Source organism: Musca autumnalis, unplaced genomic scaffold (genome assembly GCF_047663935.1).
Source record: "Musca autumnalis isolate F117 unplaced genomic scaffold, ASM4766393v1 scaffold_3, whole genome shotgun sequence".
In the NCBI taxonomy this organism is placed as follows: domain Eukaryota; kingdom Metazoa; phylum Arthropoda; class Insecta; order Diptera; family Muscidae; genus Musca; species Musca autumnalis.
Window position 1 is genome coordinate 5,164,252 of NW_027411866.1, and position 23,459 is coordinate 5,187,710.

Below are 23,459 nucleotides of genomic sequence, written 5' to 3' on the forward strand. Positions count from 1 at the left end.
CTCCTTGACAAGGCAAGCCAGAGAGCAAACTACGATAAGCCTAGATAATGCTAAGCCTTTAAAAGAGGCGCGTCTAGAGTTAAAAGCATGGGCAGAAAACGCCCATACATCCCTCTGGAATACTGAAGAGAAAGGGAAAAATATAAAAATTCTCTGGGAAAACCCAGACGAGGATAAAACAAAGGAACTCCTTCAAATGAGTAAAAAAGACATTAGTAGACTGACAGGCATCCTTACAGGACATCTAGGGCTACAAGCATACCTGCACAAAATCAGTTGTGCAGAAAGCAGCGAATGCATTGTCATTGTCCAGGCTTCGCGACGCTAAGAAACCAATTTCTAGGAAATAACACTATACTAGAACTCCACCAAATTAGGGCAAGCGAGTTCAAAAACTTAAGAGATTATGTCAATGGCACAGAATTTCTTAACTGATAAATTTATTTTCTTTTAATAAATTAAGCAATAAACAATTTATTCCCCTTAGGCTTCCGCAATTAGAGCGCACAACAGGCCTATACTGGCTTAAGTGTATGTCCCATACGGGCATGTGGCGATTCTTATATTCGCCCCTCTTTTCAACCTAACCTAACCTAACCTAAAGGACATATAAAGGGGAACAAATAAGAATTGTAAACGAATACAAATATCTCGGAATGCTGTTAACCCCAAAGCTATCATTCAGCAAACACCTTCTAAAGAAAGAGGAAGCCACGAAGATGTCCTTGAATATAACATGGAAGAATTTTATTGCAAAATCAACGGTAAGCCTAAAAGCAAAATGGAAAATGTTTTTAGCTGTATGTCGGTCAATACATAGTTACGGCGCACAGATATGGGGTAACGGTTACTTTGGCGAGGTGGAAAAACTCTATCGTTTTTTCATAAAGAAAATTTTAAATCTTCCTGACTGTACACCCAACTATGTCATCGCACTAGAAACAAACTACGAACCAGGCTATATCTACACGTATTCCATGCATATACAATACTTATTCAATATTATCCACAATCTCGGGAGTCACCGACTACCCAACATACTCGGTACAAAACTGGCCAATAAAAACCTTGCGTGGTTTAGAGATTTCAAAGAAAAACTGTCCGAAAATGCTATTGATTGCAGGAATGTTTTCATAACCCGAACATGCTGGATGGATGCAGCAAGTAAGCTGTTGACCATTATGAAAACGAACATTTTTAACACACATATAGAAAAAGCAGAGAGAAGTGAAAACCGAATTTACAGAATTCTAGATTTTAATATGGGTCCCTTTTACTGTAATGATAATTATAACCAAGAGCAAATATCATTAATAATGAAAGCGAGAGGTGATTTACTCCCACTGAACTTTAAAAGCCCATTTAGACAACGCTGGATTTAGCAATTATCTGGTTTTATTTGACATATGTTGTATGAAAATGACAACTTAAATCCACTGGATTTGCTAAATCCAGCATAGTCTAAATCAGGCATAAGACATTTAGATCCCCAGATGAACAACGATGTTCATTGTGCAACATAGGAGAAGTGGAATCTATAGAGCACTTCCTAGGCCGATGCCCAGTACTGAAAACCTTTCGGGTCAGACATTTCCATAAAACATTGTTATCCAACACTGAAATAATAAATATTTTAAATGGTGGTGAAGCCTTTAGCTGGCTTTATTTAGTTAACTTTTTAAAAGAAGCACTACGTTATAGAAAAATATTAATAGAAGAGTACAATTATTAGCTAAATAGCTTGTAAAACATAATATACACTCATTCTCCAGCAGACGGTATATAACCATGCTGTATATTTCTTTATTATTAACATAAAAAATATTATTATAATATACTTTATAACGTTATATGAAAATAAAGAATCATTGAATTGAATTGAACCTAAAGGAAAAAATGTTATCGTAGTAAAAAATACTCGTAGTATCTTCGTGCAGGTTCTGGAACAGAGCATTTATGTTCTAACAGGAACAAAGTGATTTATCGGTTATGGCCTCAGTACACAAACGGATGACTTTCTTGCTTAAGTTATTTCTGTTAAAATAACAAAAGGCAATGGGCAACAGTGTACATGTTCGATAACTTTGCAAGTAAAAACTTGCAAGTACTTCTCAGTATGTTATCGGACAGCATTTTGTAAAAGCCTGTACATATTTTTTTATGTTGAACACTCGAAGTGGTACATCCGACAGACCTGGACTAAGAAGATTGCGATAAGCGGAGATGTTAAATTTATTCAAAATGCAAACAAATATGCAAATAGATTAATCTCATAATAAATATGAAGACATTTTTTTTTGAAAGTGGAACCAAACAAACGGATTCGAACATATGAATGATACATACATATGTTCGGATAAAACTATCGTGCGATGAGGATGTATCAAACGATTTCATCAAACTTCCGCACACACTCTGATCTGGTTGGAAAGAGCGCAACAAGTGGATAGAAGCAATTTCAGATGAAATGTCATCACTGAAAGATAACAAGACACGGGAGACTGTATGGAAACTGGACAACGAAGATACAGGCACTAAATTGATATTAAAACTCAAGCGAGGTATCCGGATCCTGAAATAAGTAAATGAAAAATGATTTATATACGGTTAGGATCGTGTGTGGTACTTCAGTCACAAGTTACCACCGGTTTGATGCAGACTCTGAGAATAAAAGGCCTTGAAAGAGGCCCAAAACAAACACGTCTATGTTATCATTATTGACATATTATCATCATTCTCAACAACCATCACCTACCAACACATTTTCAACTTTGTTTTTTTTTTTTTTTTTGGTGCCCTATTCAATATTTACTTGAGATACACAACATCGGATTGTTGTTGTCGTTTGAGAACTTTATGTCTGGGTTTGTGTGTGCGTGCGGTTTTTTTTGCTGATAAACACACAGATACTGTACCCGAATCGTCATCTACGTGTACATACACAAACTAGAGAGAATGGAATGCGCATGACAAAGTACAGTTTTCTTGTACAGTGGGTCGAAGAGTACGAAAACGAAGCAAAAACAGATAAAAAGTTGGAACAAGCGATTGTGGGCTAAAGTAATGGGAGTTTTTAGAATGACAATTTACTCTAGAATTGACTAGCCCAGAGGCTCCGTATTTCTACATTATAATATCAAATGTCTAAAAACGAGAGTTATTGTTAAGGAATATTCCTTACCAAAATGTGAAGCAATTGCACCATTTTTCAGGAACATAGACCCTACAATATATAAGTACTTTATTGTACTTCAAAATGGCTGATAAATAAGAAATTCCGAACAATATCGGGATAATTATTTCAAATATTGTTTGCAGTTAAATGCATATACCTGTAAGTATGTTCTAAGATTTGCCAATCTATGATATGCGAAATCCTTTATCGACACTTCGACCCACTGTGCCTAAAAGAAATTGATGTGGTGATTCTTCGTATGTGACGTCACACAATAGTACAACTAGGAAATATTTGGCTCGAACATTTGCTATAACAAAAACAAGAAACAACGTTACAGGTAATAACAGCTATCGTAGGCTATTACCACGAGCACGAATCAGTAATAAGGGTTCATTTCCAAATGAGTTCTTTGGCACGAAGGTTAGAAGAGTGTAGTGCAAAATAAAAAAGAACATAAACATGAAATGTTGTGGTTCAAACAGTCGGAACTGAATCCAAAAGGGGATAAACACATTGTGATTAAACGAAATCAACCCTTGACAAAGTATTTTTGCATCATTGTGAGTTGAATGTAGGTAGTAGGTTGGTTATATTTCGGGGATGGAAATTCCCCCGCTACCAGTCAACCCCCAGTACGCCAGTAAAGTCCTGCCAGCAGCAGATACATACGATACATACCGTATTACGCCGTCGAACAAGGTGTATTGTGCATTCACACATACGCATGTACATTCATATGTAAAAATAATGTAATGCCTTACTCTCTGAGGAAAAATGTACGAAAATGTGTATAGAAAAGCAAGTTTTACTTGTAATCCCTCTTTTCCTCATGTCGCGTGCTTGTCTCATTCCTATGATGAGTGTAGGCCTGTTTGCATGAGTGTTCATTTAAACGAACACAGAATGAGGCGCGTCATAATCACACAACACCAATACTCTCGCAAAGCAACAAGAAATAAAAATAAGAAAAGAGTAGAGAAAAAAAACCATAATCGATAGAAATAAAAATGTAAACATTCCACATTGTTCTGCTCTGTTCGTGACGCATGTGTAAGTGCAGCTGTGTGTGACACAAAGCACCCAAATGAATGTTTTTTTCAACGACGGGAGGTTGGAAGAAATTCAAGAGAGAGAAGCTAATATAAAAGTGCATGAGAGTGTAATATGTACAAGTAATAAACGTTGTTGTTTTTGGTGCAAGAACATTTCAAAGATACGTTTTGTACACAAATAAAACTGCACGTAAATACATACATACACATACATACATAGATACACATAAGTATCTGAAATGCTGTAATATCAAAAGTTGCCGTTTCTGGTAATTATAAAAAATTTGGACGGTTACACTATCCTAAATTCACTTTAATCGAAAATAAAATCCCCAAATAGCGACTGTATAACGATGGAAAATTTCAGCACATATGTATGTAAAAACATCTTATGGGTATTTTACACGATATGTTTTTTACATGTGTGTTGTCACTTTTTATATACAAAATGTATATGCAAAGTGACAACCCATATGTAAAATAACATATCGTGTAAAGTACCCATTACATGCTTTTAAAACATGAGCCATTTAAGTTGTGAGTTCCATAGAATTTTGTCATTTAAATTCTCAAATGCAAGTGTAAAACTTGTTTGAATTGCTCTGTTCTTTTAACGCATTTTATTATTTAACATGTTTTAAAAAACATGCATCATTTAAGTTGTCAAATTCATACAATATCTGTCAAATAAATGACGTAAACTCCCAAAACACCTGTTTTAAATGCAAGTGTTAAATGCGTTTTTACGTTCAAGAATCTTCAAGTTTTACGGTAGTTTTTGCTTACCTGCACATTGTACGACCTACAGAACGTTTAGTCTATGCTTGATTTAGCAAATCCGGTGGATTAAAGTTGACATTCTCATACAATATACATACTATGTATTTCAAATAAGTGTATAGTCTAAACCAAGCTTTATTGTGCAGGAATGCCCAAAATCACATATCTGCCCAACAAAGCAGGATATATTGAAAGAAAACTAGAGAATAGTTGCCTAAAAATGTTTTTGGTCAGAAAACGACAAAAGGCAGCTCTTAATGATGTGTAAATATAAATTACTGTACCACTTTTTCCTCGAATTGCGTCCCCTTATTTTAAAAAGCTTCAAGCCAGCCAGTTTTAGCGTCTTAAAAAGTAAAGGAACACTCGAAATGCTAAAACGCATTTTATACTCGCATTTAAAACAGGTGTTTTGGGAATTTCCGTCATTTATTTGAAATATATTCTCTAAAGTGACGCATGTTTTATAAAACATGTTTTGCTTGGTTTACAATTACGAAATCTACTCGATTTCAACTGTCAATTTCTTTGCGTGCACGTCAAATGAAAATCCATCTGAAATTTATTGGATTTCATTTGACGTTTCGTGAACTACCGCAAAGATTTTTACAACCTTGGGTTGTAAAATTTTCAAACTGCCTTACTTCTAGGGATCTCTAAACAAATGACAATTAACTATTTCACGACTCCGTTTGTACTGCCCCTGTAAAATCAAGACTCCACATTGCACGACTGTTTTTGTACTGCAGTTCTGTTAATTTTTTTATTTGGTATGAATTTGCGGTGGCAATAATGCTTATACCGCTTGCTTGTTCTGCTATACGCTGTATTGTATGTGCTGAATAGATGTGAAATAAACATGAAACAAAAATAATAAAAGTAAACAAAAACAACTAATAAGATACATATTTCACTAACACACCTCTGTTTTGCTCACAAATACTCTCTCGCCCAATCTGATGTATGGTATATTTGAATGTGATGAATAGTGTAGAGAAGTATTGCAAAAAAAAAACGAAGAATAATAAAAACACAAAACAAAACAAACCGCCGCTTTATGTTAAATCATACGAAATTGGGTTGAGGTAGCGGAAGGCAGGGAACTACTGACTTGAACTGGAATGTGGTTTAGATCTCTCTTTCTCTCGTGTGATATGCAAAAAATCTTATTCGTGAATCTTGTTCTTGCTCTTGTTTTTCTTGTTCACAGTGTCGATGCGAGCGTTGTGTTGTGGTTGAATTGGTTAACGGGGCTAGTGTGGCTCGGTGTGGGGAAGATGTTTAAACTATTTTTGGTTTATTGCCAAGTGATGTTGTGTTGTTTATCTACTTGTGTTTGTGTTAAAAAAGTATACAAATAAATATTTTTGAATTTCTGTCTGTCGCTCTGCTTTTATGCCTGCCATCAATTGGGATAAGTTCATAGATACATTTTTTATTTGTAGTAGTAAATATTATGCCAATAATTACGTTAAAATTGTACTCTATAAACATTGGCTCATTTCTGATTGCCTTTCTCTTCTCAAAAATGTACAGAGGGAACGGCAGACGTGAGCTACACTCATGGCAGAACTACCAGGTAGTGGTATCACACCAGCTGATCGAATATGAAAAGTCAAATCCCTTTATAAAAAAATTATTTTTGTTGTAATTTCCCCAACAACATAAAGAAAGTTTTGACATAACATATTCAAAATTTTACGATGCCACCAATTTTACGATACCTGTGTAATTGTGCCATGGCTACACTATTTTCATACATACCCTATTCGTTTTCGGAATAGGTGGGTACATGATAATAAATGTTGTCCTTAGTCCCGTTTGCAGTTTGCATCCTCATAAAGACGGGTAATAATATACATAGCTCTGTTCCTTTACGTGCATGAATCTTCAAGTTTTACCACTTTTTACTCGAAAAGCGTTCCTTTACTTCTGACAATACCTATGTAATTCATATGGGAAAAGTTTACAACTTTTACTACTTTTGCCGGTTTTACCATTTTCAAAAGTAAATGAACAGACCATATGTTTACATTTACGAAATCCAGTCGATTTCATCTGCTAATTCCATTGCTCAAACGTCAAATGAAATCCAATCGGTTTCAGATGAGTTTTCATTTGACGTATACACACGTAAATGTAGACATAGTATAACCCGGCAAACGCAGTTTAGGATTCCCCCAATGTATCGCAACAAGATCGGTAGTGGGATTCTCTAACGCATTTTTTGGTTATCGACAAAAGTCGTTAAAATGCAAATAATTACCGTAATTAACGATATTATTCGGTAAGTTAGCGACCAATAAAACTAGTCGCAAAGTTCTACCGATATCAACAGTGATGTCAACTTTTATATGAATTGTTCATTCATAATTTTGCGTTTCAATTTAACCGATTTTTGTCGGTAACCACTACAGAAGTAGAATTCTGTAACTCATTTCTTTTTTTTTACGAAACCTCTCTAGTCTGGCCTTTGACTTACCGACAAATTTCGCTAATTACCGAAATTATAAGCATCTTAATTTCACCGTTTTTTGTCTTTTTTCAATTGATTGATTTTTTTGCCTCTTTTGGAATTTGAAAACTGTATTCTTTCTATTAAGGCGGCCATCATACTTAGGCCGCCATCAGACCATCTGCTTTTTCACATGTATGTTGTCACTTTGGGTATACTAATACTACAGAGCAGCTGATGTCACACATGTGAAAAAGCAGATGGTCTGATGGCGGCCTAAGTATGATGGCTCTTTGCTATATATAACTTTGTGCAGGAAAAGTAGACTCTTGTATTTCATATAGTTTTCAAAACTCATATCAAAAAGTTTGTATGCGAAGGCCGAAATCCGTTCGAAGCGTTTTTTATTAAAGACGTATCTTGCTATGTTGTTGAATGTTACTTTAAGCTTCTGTTGATCGATATAATCACAGTTGTAAAATATTTCTGAACCATATAAAAGAGTTGGAATAAGATACGATTTGGCTATCAGCATACGTATTTCCAAGGGAGTAGATGTTTGTACTGACCACAGGTTACGCAACATTCCATGGACTTTTTCAGCTGCAACACTTATGTGATTAGACGAAGTAAGCTTTTCGTTAAACACAATCATGTTGTTTATGAATGGAGATAAGTATACATTTGGATTTCGAAGGATTTATTGAGAGTTTGTTGTTTCTAGCCCAAATATTAACGTGATGAAGATCATAATTAATTTTATTTAAACAGCTTTCAATATTATCTTGATAAGTTCTCATACGTAACTCATATATAACTGCTGATGATCAGCATACATTTGTATCTGACAATTTCTTAATACATCTGGAAGGTCATTTATGTATATTCAGAAGAGCATCGGACCCAGTACTGAGCCTTGTGAAACGCCATTGTTAATATTTAACGGTTGTGATAGATTATTATTGAAAAAAAAAACTCTATGAGATCGATCTGTGACATATGAACTTAACAGTCGACAGGCAGAAGAAGATAAGTTGAATAATTTTCGCAGCTTTTGTATTAGAATTGCGTGATTCACCGTATCAAACGCCTTGCTGTGGTCTAATAGTACCAGAAAGGAATCTCTCCAATTATCAATGTTATTACGTAACTACTCTGCGACATCAATTAAGGCGGTAACACAGCTTCTGTTTCTTCTAAATCCAGATTTTCGGCTCGTTAGCAGCTGGTTACTAGTTAGGAATTGATTTATTTGTTTGCACATTAGGATTTCCATAGCCGAAAATCATAATCTGGTTTGGGAAGTGGCGCTATTTTAGCTGGCTTGCAAGCATCAAGGAAGATCGACTTTGTAAATACAGTATTTAGAATGTATGTTATATGGGGCAAAATAGTTGGTAATAAAATTCTTAAGAATTTAGCGTTAGAACTTATTTCTTTGAATATACAGGAAACTTCATCTTGATCTGTACATCTGAATGAGAACTCATTTCCATTTAGAACAATGTTCAAATCAGAGTAAATATTCTGTGTGTAGTTCTGGGCGTTGTCGCCAACAAACTTTTGGCTCAATTCATTTATGTCGATTTCAGCATTTGAAAGTATTTGAGATATGTGGCCTATGCCAATCTCGCGTATTTGTTATATTAACTTTTACTGTTTACTGCTGTCGAAAATTTTTGTCGATAATATTTCGATTTTGCCATAGTTATACGTTTGGTGACTTCTTGTCTCGATAATTTAAACATTTCATACAATTCAGGAGTTTTGTATCGTTTCTATCGTTTGTAGTTGCTATCTCTTTGATTAATAAGACGTTTTATGGTGTCATTAAACCATTATTTTTCTCCACTTTTCGGTGAAAATGTTCTTAAGGGCACACACTCTGACAAGATTTGGTTACAATTTAACTCCAAGAAGGAAATTTGGTCATTGACATTTTTCATGTTATAAATTTCATTCCAGTTTATATCCAAAACGTGTTGTTGCAAATATGGAACTCGCTCTAAGAAATTTTATTAATGAAATCACTCTAGTGTGGACCGGGACTTACTAATGTCTAATTACAATACTATTAAGTATGTTAAACAATTGAGAACTTTACCAATTCGCAAATCAATGATATTTCATCCGGAGTTGTGTAGTAAAAAATCTCTCCGTATTTTCCTTCACTTTAAAATTTCGGTAGTATCAGAATATATTATTCTATTGAAACGAATAGTGTTATCTGTTAAACCGGTTAGAAGAATGAAGTCAGCTGTTAATGAAATAAATAATAAACATACATACCTATTTCACTTCCCTCATGCTCTCTTTGTATGCAAAACATGTGATGTTATGTTCTCATAGACCATTCTGTTTTGTTCTAACTGTTTCACACGTAAACCTAGCTTAATGACTTGCAGTGTGAGCCAAACGTGTTTAGATGATGTTTATAAAATTCCTCCCATGTGTAGATATTTGAATTTAGCTATTGAAATATGTTATCTGTTTGTGTTTGAAGACGACCATAACAACAACAATAATAAAATTAACTATGGAAGACGCGATGGTGCTACGGTGTTGTAGACCTTGAATACGTAACGGCTATTTAAAATGATCCTACTTTTTTGTTTCATGCCATGCGTCGTTTTTTAAACCTGTTTCAAAAACACACACAAACGCATCAAATATCATGTTTTGCCATAAACATGTGAATGTGTTGTTATGTGTTTGCCGAGTTGTTTAGCAGGAGTAGTTTAATGAAATCCAAACATGTTCACAACACACGAACAAGAAGGAACCTGCTGTCAACAAGATTATTCCATATTTTTCTTTGCAATATCCAATGATCATCGTCATTCAAAACAATTCAAGTTGTAGAATCAATGCTCTCTCGCTCAGCCTTTATGACTGACACAAACTCGTTTTTTGTTAATTTATTTTTGCACAAAACAATCTTGTTTTGGTGCTCTCGGTAAAATACATGTTGTTGTGTGACGTCAGATAGAGAAACAAAAATAATTGGGAGACGAGATAACAAAACAACAACTAAAAATTAATATAAGGTAATAAATAAAATATAAATTAAACACAGTACAATACAGAGTTGGACACAATATTTCGAACAATACCTCTGTCTGTTTACTTTCAAATGTTTGCCGTATGAAATTTCCTCAGCAAGAATTGTCGATTTCCCCAATGCAAACAACAACAACAACTGTTGTGTTGATAGGCAACATTCAATTTTTTAAACAACTTGTTATAAATTTTTACTGAATGTTGTCTTCATTGCACAAATTTTGATAATTGTTGATTTAAAAGTTGCTAAAGGTTACTGGAACAACTTTTTCCAGCAACGTTTAGCAAGTACGCGCAGACACACTTATTGTACGAATTGAGCTTTGGATTGTGCATGTTATACACCAACGTACACACATATCACTTTTTACACGAATGAACAAGAGACTGAATTCTCTTTTACACGAAGAGTTTCTCTACTTACACGAATTATTTTATTTTAACACGATTACACTTATTTAGTCTGTTATTGAAGTTCATAGAGTTAATGCAAAAAGATTTCTGGTCGCTGGAAAGAAAAGGAACAAATCACTGTAGATTTCGTCGTAATACATACATACATAAATTGTATATGTATTAGATTTAACTTTTTTGATTGATTGACATCCTTGGCGGTATGCATATTGAATTCGTTCCTGTTATCTTTATATTATTATGAGAACAATATTATTTCTTAGGCATAACACACAATGTCAGATAGTAAAACACCTGCAGCCAAAGGAAAGAGGCAAGCAATTAGTTTAGCTACTAAAATCAAAATTTTAGATCTACTTGCAACGGGACGAGGCGCAACGTCTGTTGGAAAAAAGTTTGGCGTTCATGAATCTACAGTGAGAACAATTAAGAAAAAAGAGGCGGCAATTAGAAAAGCGGTAGGTTATGGAACACCAGTAAGTGTAAAATCATCATTACACATAAGAGATATTGCCAAAGAAAAGATGGAAAGGGCCTTGGTAGTATGGATAAAGCAAAGATTACACGAAGGATTGCCGGTTAAGGGAGGTGGCATCAAAAGAACGGCCTTAAACATCTATAAACGTCTTAAAGAAATGGAATCGGACCAGTCGACGCCATCATCTTCATCATCTCCGAGGAGCAAACAAACTTATTTTGCTGCCAGTTCAGGATGGTTAACAAGATTCCTGCATCGACATGCTCTTCACAATATAGTAAGATATAAAAAAGAAACCACTAGGTCTGAAGATGAACTATCAAGCAATGATGAATCGCCCGAAAAAAATGAACTTAACTATATTGGAGAAGATCCACACAACAATTTTGATGTGGCAAAAATTAAAGAAGGCCTTGATATTGCCCATAAATTAATTAAGCACTTCAAAGAACATGATCCCGATGCGGATCGAGCTAAAAAATTTCAACGTGACTTGAAATTACTAATGACATCTTATCGGGATATTTATGAAAAATCGATACAAAATCAGACACAGTCCTTTCACGATGCAACTATGGATTTATTATCGGATGAGAGGACAAGTGATGATGATAATGACGAGCAAAATAACCTTACGTGCTTAAATTTAATTTTTTAATTACTATGACTGTTAAGACCTTTGTTTAATGAATTTTCATTAAAAGAGTTGACTCGTTATTAAAATACAAAGAAAAATAAAAACAAATTTCCTAATCAACTAGATGTGAATATGATTGTAAGGTTGAATATACATATTTACTTACCATATACATACATACTACTATTCCATGCTATTAAAAAAGGGGTCAGGTTCGCAAAAGAAATGTTAGTTTATACACATAAGCAGTATTTTTCTTCGCTTTCCGCATTTTTCACAGTATCTCTGTTAACATGCAGCATTAACTTGTATCCTTTAAGCTCCTGCAACAAACATGTTCAAACAGAAATGAGGTTTTCTGAAATTGCGCCAAAATACCTAGGAAAGGGTTACATGTAATTTCTCCTTCTATACGAATAAAGGTAGGTATACATGCTTACGATTGAATGTAGCAGTTTTGCTTTTTTTTGGTACTTAGCTCTGCAAGTTCAACCACCTTTTTGATTTGGATTGTTTGTTTTTGTTAGTTCAGTTTAGCAGAGTCAATTTAGGACAGGCCTGTTGTTGCTGCTATTGGTGTTGGTGGCTCTCTGTTAAATTTCAATCTCAATGTTGTTGGCCAAGTATTCTCATGTATGAGATATGTATGTGTGTACACTTGCTCCACTTTAATATTTGTCGGTGATTTCCAAGAAACAGCCCAAGTGAGGAGAGGTGAAGTATTAACCTTAAAAGAGAGCTTTACTCTCATACACAACTTGGTTATACAGAATGTTGTGTGGGGAGGGTATATGCAAAAAGACTGAAAACAGGAATTGTATCCTGCGCAAGTCGCAATCAGCAGATTGTGTATACACATTTGTTGCTGGGTTAAATATTGATTCACAGGGGTCAGGCCATAAACAGAACTTCATTGGTCATGGTCTGAAAATGGTTGAGAATTTTAACATTCTGGTACATACAGAAATGTTAACAGTGTTATGAAATACAAGAACAGTGTTATGAATTTTGCTTGCCCTAAAAATAACAACTAAATATCGTTCAAGAGCAAGTCCAAACAGTTTTCGAAATTTCGGAAGATTTTGTTTTTCTGACTACAAAAACTGAATATCATGGTATAAGTAAAGAGGTAGATTTAAATGAAAAAAATCTATAGAACCCTTGTTTTTCTTGAGTTCCTAAAACTTCAAAATAAAAGCAACAAGTGGGTTTGTTTAGAATGCATTTTTCAGCATTTTATAAAAAACGCGAAAAATGAATGAAGCGTTAAGTTTTCTCCACATAATCGAGTTGTGAATTTCTTCCATACAAATGGTCTAAAAACAATTTTAAAAATCATTGAATTCGATTGTTTTTAAAATTGTTTGGCATATTATTCAAACACCACACACACATACACAGTTTGTTTATATTCCCAGTTGTTCTATAAATAGCAATTGTCTACTTTTACATAGGCATGTAACTAGTTACTCATTGATCCTAGTTACTTTACACCCAAAAATGGCAAATAAAATAACCTATAGCTTGTTTTTCTCACTTGAAAAGGGCGTCCCTGCCTATCATGACAATTCACTAGTTACAGGTAATGCGGTGCGTAATATATTGACTATTTTATAGACTACCGATGGATAGTGTAATCGACAATGTTTCTCTCTTGTAATCTCTTTTCAACATTATTTCTCTTTTTGAAAACAAAATAGAATAAATGTATTGTCATTTTGTATAAAATTTATTTTTTATTCTGAATTAAAAAAAAAAACATTTTGGTGAGTTTGATGTGCAAAAACTTATCTATATATATAAAAGAGCTTAGTGATAAGTGAGTGAGTGAGTGAGTGAGTGAGTGACATGTATATCATCGCCCAGACGAAACCGCTGAAGCTAGAAAGTTGAAATTTTGACTGTGGGTTGCTGTTGATGCGTAGGCGTGAGATAAGGCTGGGTTTTTGGAAATTCGAACTAGAAGGGTACGAAAAGTACTAAAAGGTACTAAATATGGTACCCTTTGTATTAGGCAAACGGTCAGAGCTAGAATTCTGAAATTTGGAATGAGGGTCACTGATGGAGAGTTAGAAAGATGTACCAAAGGGTTTTTGGAAATTCGACCCATAAGTGTACGAAAAGTTACTAAATTTGGTACCAATTGTATATTTTGAACGGATATAGCTACAATGTTCATATTTGGTATGGAAATCAAGGTTGGGAAGTGGTGTTGATATAAGGAAATGATTTTGGAAGTTCGTACTTATGTGTACGAGTAGTACTAAATGGTACTAAATTTGGTACAATTTGGATTTGGGTGAACGGATAGAGCTGAAAACCTGAAATTTGGAATTTAGATTACCGTTGAAGTGTACGATTGAGATATGCGGGTAGTTTTGGAAATTCATACTTATGTGTACGAAAAGTACTAAATGGTACCAAATTTTGTACAATTTGGATTTAGATAGACATGGAAACCTGAAATTTGGAATTAAGATTACAGATGTAGTGAAGGATTGAAGGATTGAAGTAGTTTTGGAAATTCCTACTTATGGGTACGAAAAGTAGTGAACGGTACTAAATTTGGTACAAATTGGATTTGGGTGAACGGATAGAGCTGGAATCCTGAAAATTGGAATTTAATTACTTTTGGAGTGTAGGATTGCGTTAGTCTTGGAAATTCGTACTTATGGGTACGGAAAGTACTAAATGGTACTAAATTTGGTACAATTTAAACTTAGTTGAACGGATAGAGTTGGAATCCTGAAATTTCAAATTAAGGTTACTGATGGAGTGTAGGATTGAGGTACTTTTGGAAATTCATACTTATGGGTACGGAAAGTACTAAATGTATTAAATTTGGTACAATTTATTTGTGGGTGAACGGATAGAGTTGGAATCCTTAAATTTCGAATTAAGGTTACTGTTGGAGTGTAGGATTGAGGAAGTTTGGAAATTCGTACTTATGGGTACGAAAAGTACTAAATTTGGTACAATTTGGATTGGGAGGAACGAATAGGGCTGGGATCTTGAAATTTGGAATTAAGATTACTGTTGGACTGTATGATTGACTTAGTCTTGGAAATTCGTACTTATGGGTACGGAAAGTACTAAATGGTACTAAATTTGATACAATTTAAATTTAGGTGGACTGATAGAGCTGTTATCCTAAAATTTGGAATTGAGACTACTTATGGAGTGTAGGATTGAGGTAGTTTCGGAAATTCGTTCTTATGGGTACGGAAAGTACTAAATAGTACTAAGTTTGGTACATTTTGGATTTGGGTGAACCGATAGAGCTGGAATCCTGAAATTTATAATTAAGATCACTTATGGAGTGTAGGATTGAGGTATTTTTGGAAATTCGTACTTATGGGTACGGAAAGTACTAAACGGAACTTAATTTGGTACAATTTATATTTGGGTAAACGGATACAGTTGGAGTGTATGATTGAGGAAGTTTTGGAAATTCGTACTTATGGGTACGATAAGTTCTAAATTTGGTACAATTTGGATTTTAGGGAACGAATAGTGCTGGAATTCTAAAATTTGGAATTAAGATTACTGTAGGACTGTAGAATTTACTTAGTCTCGGAAATTCGTACTTATGGCTACGGAAAGTTCTAAATGGTACTAAATTTGGTACAATTTATATTTGGGTAAACGGATACAGCTGGAATCCTGAAATTTGGAATTAAGATTACTTATGGAGTGTAGGATTGAGGTAGTTTCGGAAATTCGTACTTATGGGTACGGAAAGTACTAAATGGTACTAAGTTTGGTACATTTTGGATTTGGGTGAACGAATAGAGCTGGAATCCTGAAATTTCGAGTTAAGGTTACTGTTGGAGTGTGGGATTGAGGAAGTTTTGGAAATTCGTACTTATGGGTACGAAAAGTAATAAATGGTACTAAATTTGGTAAAATTCAGATTTGGATGGACGGATAGAGGTGGAATCATGAAATTCGGAATTACTGTTGGGGATAGTTATTGAAATTCGTACTTTCATACGAAAAGTATTAATGGTATTATGAATAGAGGTGGAATTCGGAAATTCGGTATTATAGCCGCTGTTGGTGTGTAGGGTACAATAAGTGTACGAAAATTACCATATGGCACAGAATTTGATCCAAATTGTTATTGTGTAAAGGGGTAGAGCTGAAATTGTGAAGTTCGGTATTAGTATAGCAGTTGACGTTTAGAGTAGAGATAGAGAGGAAATTTTGGAAATTCGTACTAATGTATACGAAAAATACTAAATCGCGGTTAAGATATAGTTTTGGATAAAAGGAAGTAATTTTTATATATACTATAAGTACTAAATTTTGTGCCAGTTTGGTGTTGCATGATGGGATATAGGTGGAATTTCGAATTGTTGTATGACGGATTGTGTTGGTGTTTAGATACGGATTTTTTGAAATGAATACAAATTCTAAAATTAGGCTGAGGGCTGGATGATTTATTGAGAAATACGAAATGTACTAAATGCTATTAAATTTGACGTTGGGTGTAGCAGTGAAGATGGAATTATATCATTAGTGCGTCAAAAGTACAAAATTGCAATAAATTTGGTATTGGGCTAAGGAATAGAAGTGAAATTCTGATATATTATTGATTTGTCAGATTCATTTTTAAAGTATTATATAATACTAAATATTGAAGTATTATATAATACTAAATATTGAAGCACTGGTATTGGGTGAATCAATAATGAAATTTGTTATGAGGATAACTATTGAGATTGGATCAGAATGTTTATTTAAATCCGCCTTTAAACGTATGAAAGGTTTCTACATGTAATACCATTGACATTGGGTAAACAAGTAGAGCTAAAACTGTAACATTTGATCTAAGATCCTGGATTTTAAAAATTTTACTGAATAATGAACTATTGCTTCTAGGTTAACACGAATTCGGTTTCTAAATAATGTACTGAAATCAAAAAATCAAACGTACCTTTTCAACAAAATTGTTTTTATCTTTGTTGTCTTTTCTAAACGTTATAGTAAGTTCCTTTGAAAAGGTAGATCTATGCGGCTAATGTTTTACAAGAAGGTTTTTATATCCTGAGAAAAAAGGCCTAAAATAAAATGTCTCAAAAATTAACTGTTATATAGGGTAACATTTTCTGAATAATGGTTTTCTACATTTTGATATCACAAATTCCAAAATTTGGTTGGAAAATGTGAATGAAATTTTCAAAATGGCCATACCGTTCTAATAAAACATGGACTGGAATTTAAAATGTAGGCCGCTGTTGAAGTGTAGGGGTCTTTTTTTTTGAAATTCAAACAAAACGTATACGAGCAGTACTTGAAAGAAATTAAATATCAATTCAAATAGGTATTTGTGCATCAAAATTTTCTGTTTTCTCCATATTAAATATTGTTTATTTATATATTATTCCTTTTCCGCTTACGAAGTAGCGGGCATTTTGCTAGTTGTTAAATAAAGATGCAACAAACATGTTATTGGGCTAAATTAAAAAAGGATGAATATTTTTAGAAGAATATTTGGTAAGTATAGATACTTTTTGGGACAATAAATTTTTTAATTATCTCATTAAACTTTTATGCAACATAAATCCCAGTATCAAGGATTCACGCATAAGTTTCAATATCAAGGAATTTAAAGATTAACATTAAATTGTCCTTTATAATATATGTATGTATGTTTATCCACGTCATGTAATTAAATAAAGCGTGGTTAGCGCATATTCGAAATATACAGATTAACTGTTATAATTGTGTTGTTCAAACTGGTATTCTGATTACAACTTACTAGTGATTTGGGCTATCATTTCTAACCACCGAATTGACTGGTTACTGGTAATGCACTGAGGAGACAATTGCCTTTCACGTGACTATCGAATTGGGTGGTTACTGGTAATGCTGTGAGGGGACAATTGCCTTTCAAATGACTATCGAATTGGGTGGTTACTGGTAATGCAGTGAGGGGACAATAGACCCCTTCCTATGACATCCCCATGTTAAATTCACCAGTCTATAGCATTGCGAGTAGATTGGGTGGTAACTAGGGGTGTTTACCAGTAGCCAGCAAAATTGCTAGTTATTCCCTAGTTACCCGAACAACTGGGTTGTTACGGAATTAGATTTAACTAATGTCCGTGTAGACGTTGTTTTATTCCCCGATACGATTTGTACCAAATAAAACAGGGTTCGTTTTAGATTACGTTTCTACAATGCTTTATTTACTTTATTACACTTATTCAGAACCGACTTTATTACAAAGCACACAGCAAGTCTCTAGTTAGCACGCAGCTCTTATTTAACCGATCTGTTCAGTTGAACGCTTAAAACACAACTCAACTCGTCATTGCCATTTCCCCTGTATTTATATCCCAAAGTCTCCCTGTTCGAGAAATATCTAGAGCATATGGCAACACCTCGAATCTGTACAACGAACACACAGACGCACATTCGCACTAATGGGTACTTTACACGATATGTTTTTTACATATGAGTTGTCACTTTTTATATACAAAATGTATACGCAAAGTGACAACACATATGTAAAATTACATATCGTGTAAAACACCCATAAGCGAACAACCAGACTCACATACATGGAGGATGATCAATACAGTGGACAAAGTAATGATGTAACTACAACAACAAATAGATGCAAGAAATAAAGAAGTGACAAACTAAACAATAATTACATGACTATGGCAAAACAAAATAAAAGCACATTAATGAAAGGTAAAGAACTAGAATTATGAAGATAATTCTACATGGTAGTTGTTGTTGCTTAACTAAAGTAACCGCGTAATAAAACTTTACGTTACAATTCAAATTTTTAAATTAACGGAAATTAAACTAAATTAACTTAAACCTATCAGTTACATTCGTAACAATATTGTTTTGAAGTTTTAGGCATACTCGAATGAAAAAAATTAAATTGACATAAAGCTTTGGCTAACCTTTCTTATTAAACCATGCTGAATATTGCTTTCTTCGAAAGTATCCGTCTCATCTTTTGGACCCCGATACTATTTATTTTCACCACAACTCTATCGACAAGAAAATCGTCTGTTTTAAGTGGGGTACACACGATCAGTTTTGACTGTCAGTTTTGCTCAAATAATCGGTTTCTTGCCCGTGTGGCCGTTAATTTTTGTGGTTGCTAGACAGGTTAAAATTTATCGATATTTCCGAAAAATCGTCAAAATGTTGGACAGTTATCGATAATTCCGAATAATCGACAGTCAAAACTGATCGTGTGTACCCCGCTTAAAGTGCAGTACACATTGTCAGTTTTTAATGTCGATTTTTCGCAATTATCGATAACTGTCCAACCGTCCAGCATTTTGTCGATTTTTCGGAAATATCGATAAATTGTAACCTGTCCAGTAGATCTGGCAAAAAATCGATGGCACGATCGATAATATCGATAATTTTTTAAAAATACAATATCGATAGATTGTTTTGTCTATCGATATTATCGGATTAAAAACCCCTAACCTAAAATTCATTGGAATTAATAGAAATTTCGCGGGTTTTCGGTTTTGTGGATGTGAGAAAGTGTGTCGGTAGCACACGTACAAATTTTTCGGAAAAGTAAAATTTATTTTTATTAAATAAAAGCAATTGTTTTTTTCACCTTTTTGATTTCTGTGAACTATTTTGGCAAAATGTCAAAAAAAGGGTAGACATTTCCGCCATTTTCATTTCCAAATTAATGGTGGTGACAAATTAACGATAATATCGATAGCAATCGATTTTTTAAACTATTATATCGAAAATATCTAATGTTGGGAATATCGATGGTTTGCCAGCTCTACTGTCCAGCAACCACAAAAATTAATGGCCACACTGGCAAACAACCGATTATTTGAGCAAAACTGACAGTCAAAACTGATGGTGTGTACCCCACTTAAGAGGTATAAACGATCAGTAGTGCGATTCTCTAACACATTTTTTGAGTTACCGACAAAAATCAGTAAAATTAAACGTTTTGCTTTTGGCATTGACGCCCAAAAATGTCTTGCTCTATTTCTCTTTGTGATACACACAACGACGCTCAGTTTTAGACTTCAAAGTTAAAAATGTTAAATTTGACGTTTTGCCGCCGACGTTGTTTTTGACATTTCTTTGTTTACATGTCAAACAAATACATTGACGTATTTTGAAGCCTTTTTTTAGTTTATTTGTTTCTTACTTTAAAACGATGGTAGAACAAACCAGGTAAAGTAAGTCCTTGGTCACACAAGATGGTTTCATTGAAACAATTTCATGAAATCCAGGGTTCCTAGGTCGATGTCCATACTAGAGTAAAATCATGAAGTTGCTGTAGTGGGGAACTCGATTTAAGAATCCCTAAAAGTTTCAATGAAACCACTCTTGTGTGACCTTCGACTAAGTTCTACAACAAATACAACTCAACAACAACCACATAGGAATTTGTTTTTGTTTGTAACGTTAGCGTCAAATATAAATGTAAACAAAGTAAGGAAATGTCTATAAATTATTGGAATTTAAAAAAAAAACTAATATTTTTCCACATTTGAGGAGCTGTTTCAATCTCTTGTTTTTGATATCAAAAAACACATGTTTATTAGGGCTTTATTTTTTAACTTATCAAAATACCACACCATATTAACAAATGTTCTATCGCCTCTATAAGCGGTGTTTTAGTGTGCGGCACGTCGTTCGGACTTGGAGGAGGTTACATGTCATTTATATGAAGAAGTCTTTATGGGAAATAGTTTTTTTCTGATGGATATATTTTTTTCTTCAAAAAATATATATCCCTAATATACATCGAACGTAGAAATAAATATAAAGGCGAAACGCAGAGCTATGCGTGTTGCGTGTACGTTCAAAAATACAAAAACAAAATACATGTATTTCAATTTGAAATATTTTTATATTTTATTTTTATACTAGCAGACCCCGGTCCATGTTTCTGGCCCGTCGTAATGACAACTTTCTATCGACTTTATGCTTGACAATTCAAAAAACAGTATTTTCTACCTCACTACTTCGGTCCACTGTCAAACCGAGGAGGATTTTAAATTTATCAACAGATTTGGTCTATAACCTTTCTTTTCTCTTACGGACTTTGTCGGATTTTTTTCGCCAATTTATGCTTTTTAGGATTTATTATCGCCATGTCCCTGTCTTTATCCTAAAGCGATCTAATTATAAAAGTTAAAATAAAATATAATTTAAAAAAAAAATTATTTTTGAATATAACCTGGCCGCGTGTATCCGGAGGATCGCCAACCTTTTATGCTGTCATCTCTTTAGTTGGAGAGGACAAGGAGTCCAAAAAAAAAAAAAAAAAAAAAAAAAATTAAGTTTCAGTGTTTTATTCATGGTAGAACAAATACAAGGTAAAGTTAATACTACATCAAATACAACTCGAACAACAACCACAAAGGAATTTGTTTTTGTTTGTAACGTTACTGTCAGATGTATTTGTAAACAAAACAAGGAAATGTCTATAAATTATTGGAATTTAAAAAACTAATAATTTTTCACATTTGGTTGAATATTTTGGAAAACATGAATGAAAATTCGTTACATTTTCAATTTGTATGTTTCCACGTCATTCCGCTAAATGCATAAATTCTCGCAGAAAGTAGAATTCTTGCAGACAAGTTTGGGGTCGCTGGAAATTCATAGAAAAAGGGGAAGCTGTTTCAATGTTTTGTTTTAGAAATCAAATAAGCACATGTTTATTAGGGCTTTATTTTTTTAAATTTTAACAAAATACCTCACATATTAACAAACGTTGTATCGCCTCTACAAGCGGGGATTTACTGCGCGGCTTATCGTTCGAACTTGGAGGAGGTTACATATCATTGATATGAAGAAGTCTTTCTGGGAAATGATTTTTTCCGAATGATATATTTTTTTTCTCAAAAAATATATGTCCCTAATGTACATCGAAATAAAAATAAATGTATAAAATGTCATATGAAATTTGACACTAACGTTACAACCCAGTTTAGTCAGCTGTGTATTGCTGCTACCTTTTCTTATTCTACCATGTGTTTTATTTAGGAATGCACTTAAAACTAGAAAATAATTTGTCGCTTAGCCTCAATAAAAATAAATAAAACCCTTGCCGTTTAATTTTGCCACCATTTATAATTTAAATGCAGGTTCTGGAATAGAGCATATAATAATAAAAACAGTTATAAAATATTTTGTTGTTGTTGTAACAGTGTTTGTTATTATGTTTTTATGTTCGTTCTTCTGTTCAATCTGGCTCTGGGTCTATCTCCAGTTCCAGGAAAGTGACTGCTTCGATGGGATGTAACCAGAGATCCACTGGAGTTAGATGAGTAGGTTTGGCTGGGCAGTTGAAAAGGTGTTTTGCGTAGTGCGGGCCCATACCACATACTGGGCAGATGTCTTGCACGGCGCGGTCGATTTCCGCCCAATAAGAATTTAGGCGACTACAATATCCCGAGCGTAGTTGAGCCAAAACTACTCTGGTTTGTCGTGGCAGCTGACGCTCCTCAGCTGCAATGATGGGGGATGTATTTCGAGGACATTATTCACACTATAATTGCTTAAGGCCTTGGCAACTGCATCCGTGTGAATACTATTTAAACCTGCTTGTTGATCTAGGGGTTCTCTCCTGTATCGTTGGACCTCGCCCTCTTGAGCATGGATATCTTTCCTGATCTGCCTGAATGTGTCGGGCCTACCCACCCATGGTGATTGGGATGGCTCACACGGTAACATCCAAACAGGTACTGCAACACGAAAGCATCTCATTGTGTTACTTTACTGGAAGAGTCTTTGCCTCCTTGAGGAGTCACCCTGTTGCTGTTCTTAGGGCGGCATTCTGGCAAGTTTGAATATTTTTCCAATTCGTATCACATAATCTCGGGGACCAGACTGGCGCCGCATAGCTTACAACAGACCGACCTATCGCGTTATATGTGGTCAACAAGGTTTCTTTATCTGCACCCCAGGTGCTGCCGGCTAGGGACTTGAGGACCTTGTTCCTACTTTTAAGTTTGCCGCAGATAGCTGTGGCGTGCGCGCACGACGTGAAAGTAGTGTCGAATGTGACCCCCAAAATTTTGGGGCAGTTTGTGCTCGGAATTCTGCTAGCGTCGACCACGACATTCAATTCTCTTCCAAACTGCGCTGTCCATGTGGTGAACAGAGTGGCTGTTGATTTTGTGGCGGAAATCTGCATATTCATCGAATGGAAAAAGGTGGTAAGATCGGTTAAATAGTTGTTCAGTCTCTCACGGATGTCATCAGGATAGGTACCCGACGCCAGGATCGTGCAATCATCCGCATACGTTACGATCTCGATGCCGTCTGGAGGGGGAGGAATACAGAAGAGGTAGAGGTTAAACACTTCCGGAGATATCACCCCGCCTTGGGGAAATCCTTGTTTCACTCTACGGGGTTTGGACTTCTTGTTCCTG

At 34.6% G+C, this 23,459-nt stretch overlaps 1 long non-coding RNA gene across 1 annotated transcript; it reads right to left on the reverse strand.

Annotated features, from left to right (window-relative positions):
* Positions 1-10,949: 10,949 nt before the first annotated feature.
* Positions 10,950-12,926, reverse strand: LOC141398706 (uncharacterized). The gene is made up of 3 exons (XR_012411696.1): positions 12,495-12,926; positions 12,221-12,432; positions 10,950-11,033 (listed from the first exon to the last, which is right to left on the reverse strand). It is a non-coding gene; the product is annotated as an uncharacterized lncRNA (long non-coding RNA).
* Positions 12,927-23,459: the final 10,533 nt, after the last annotated feature.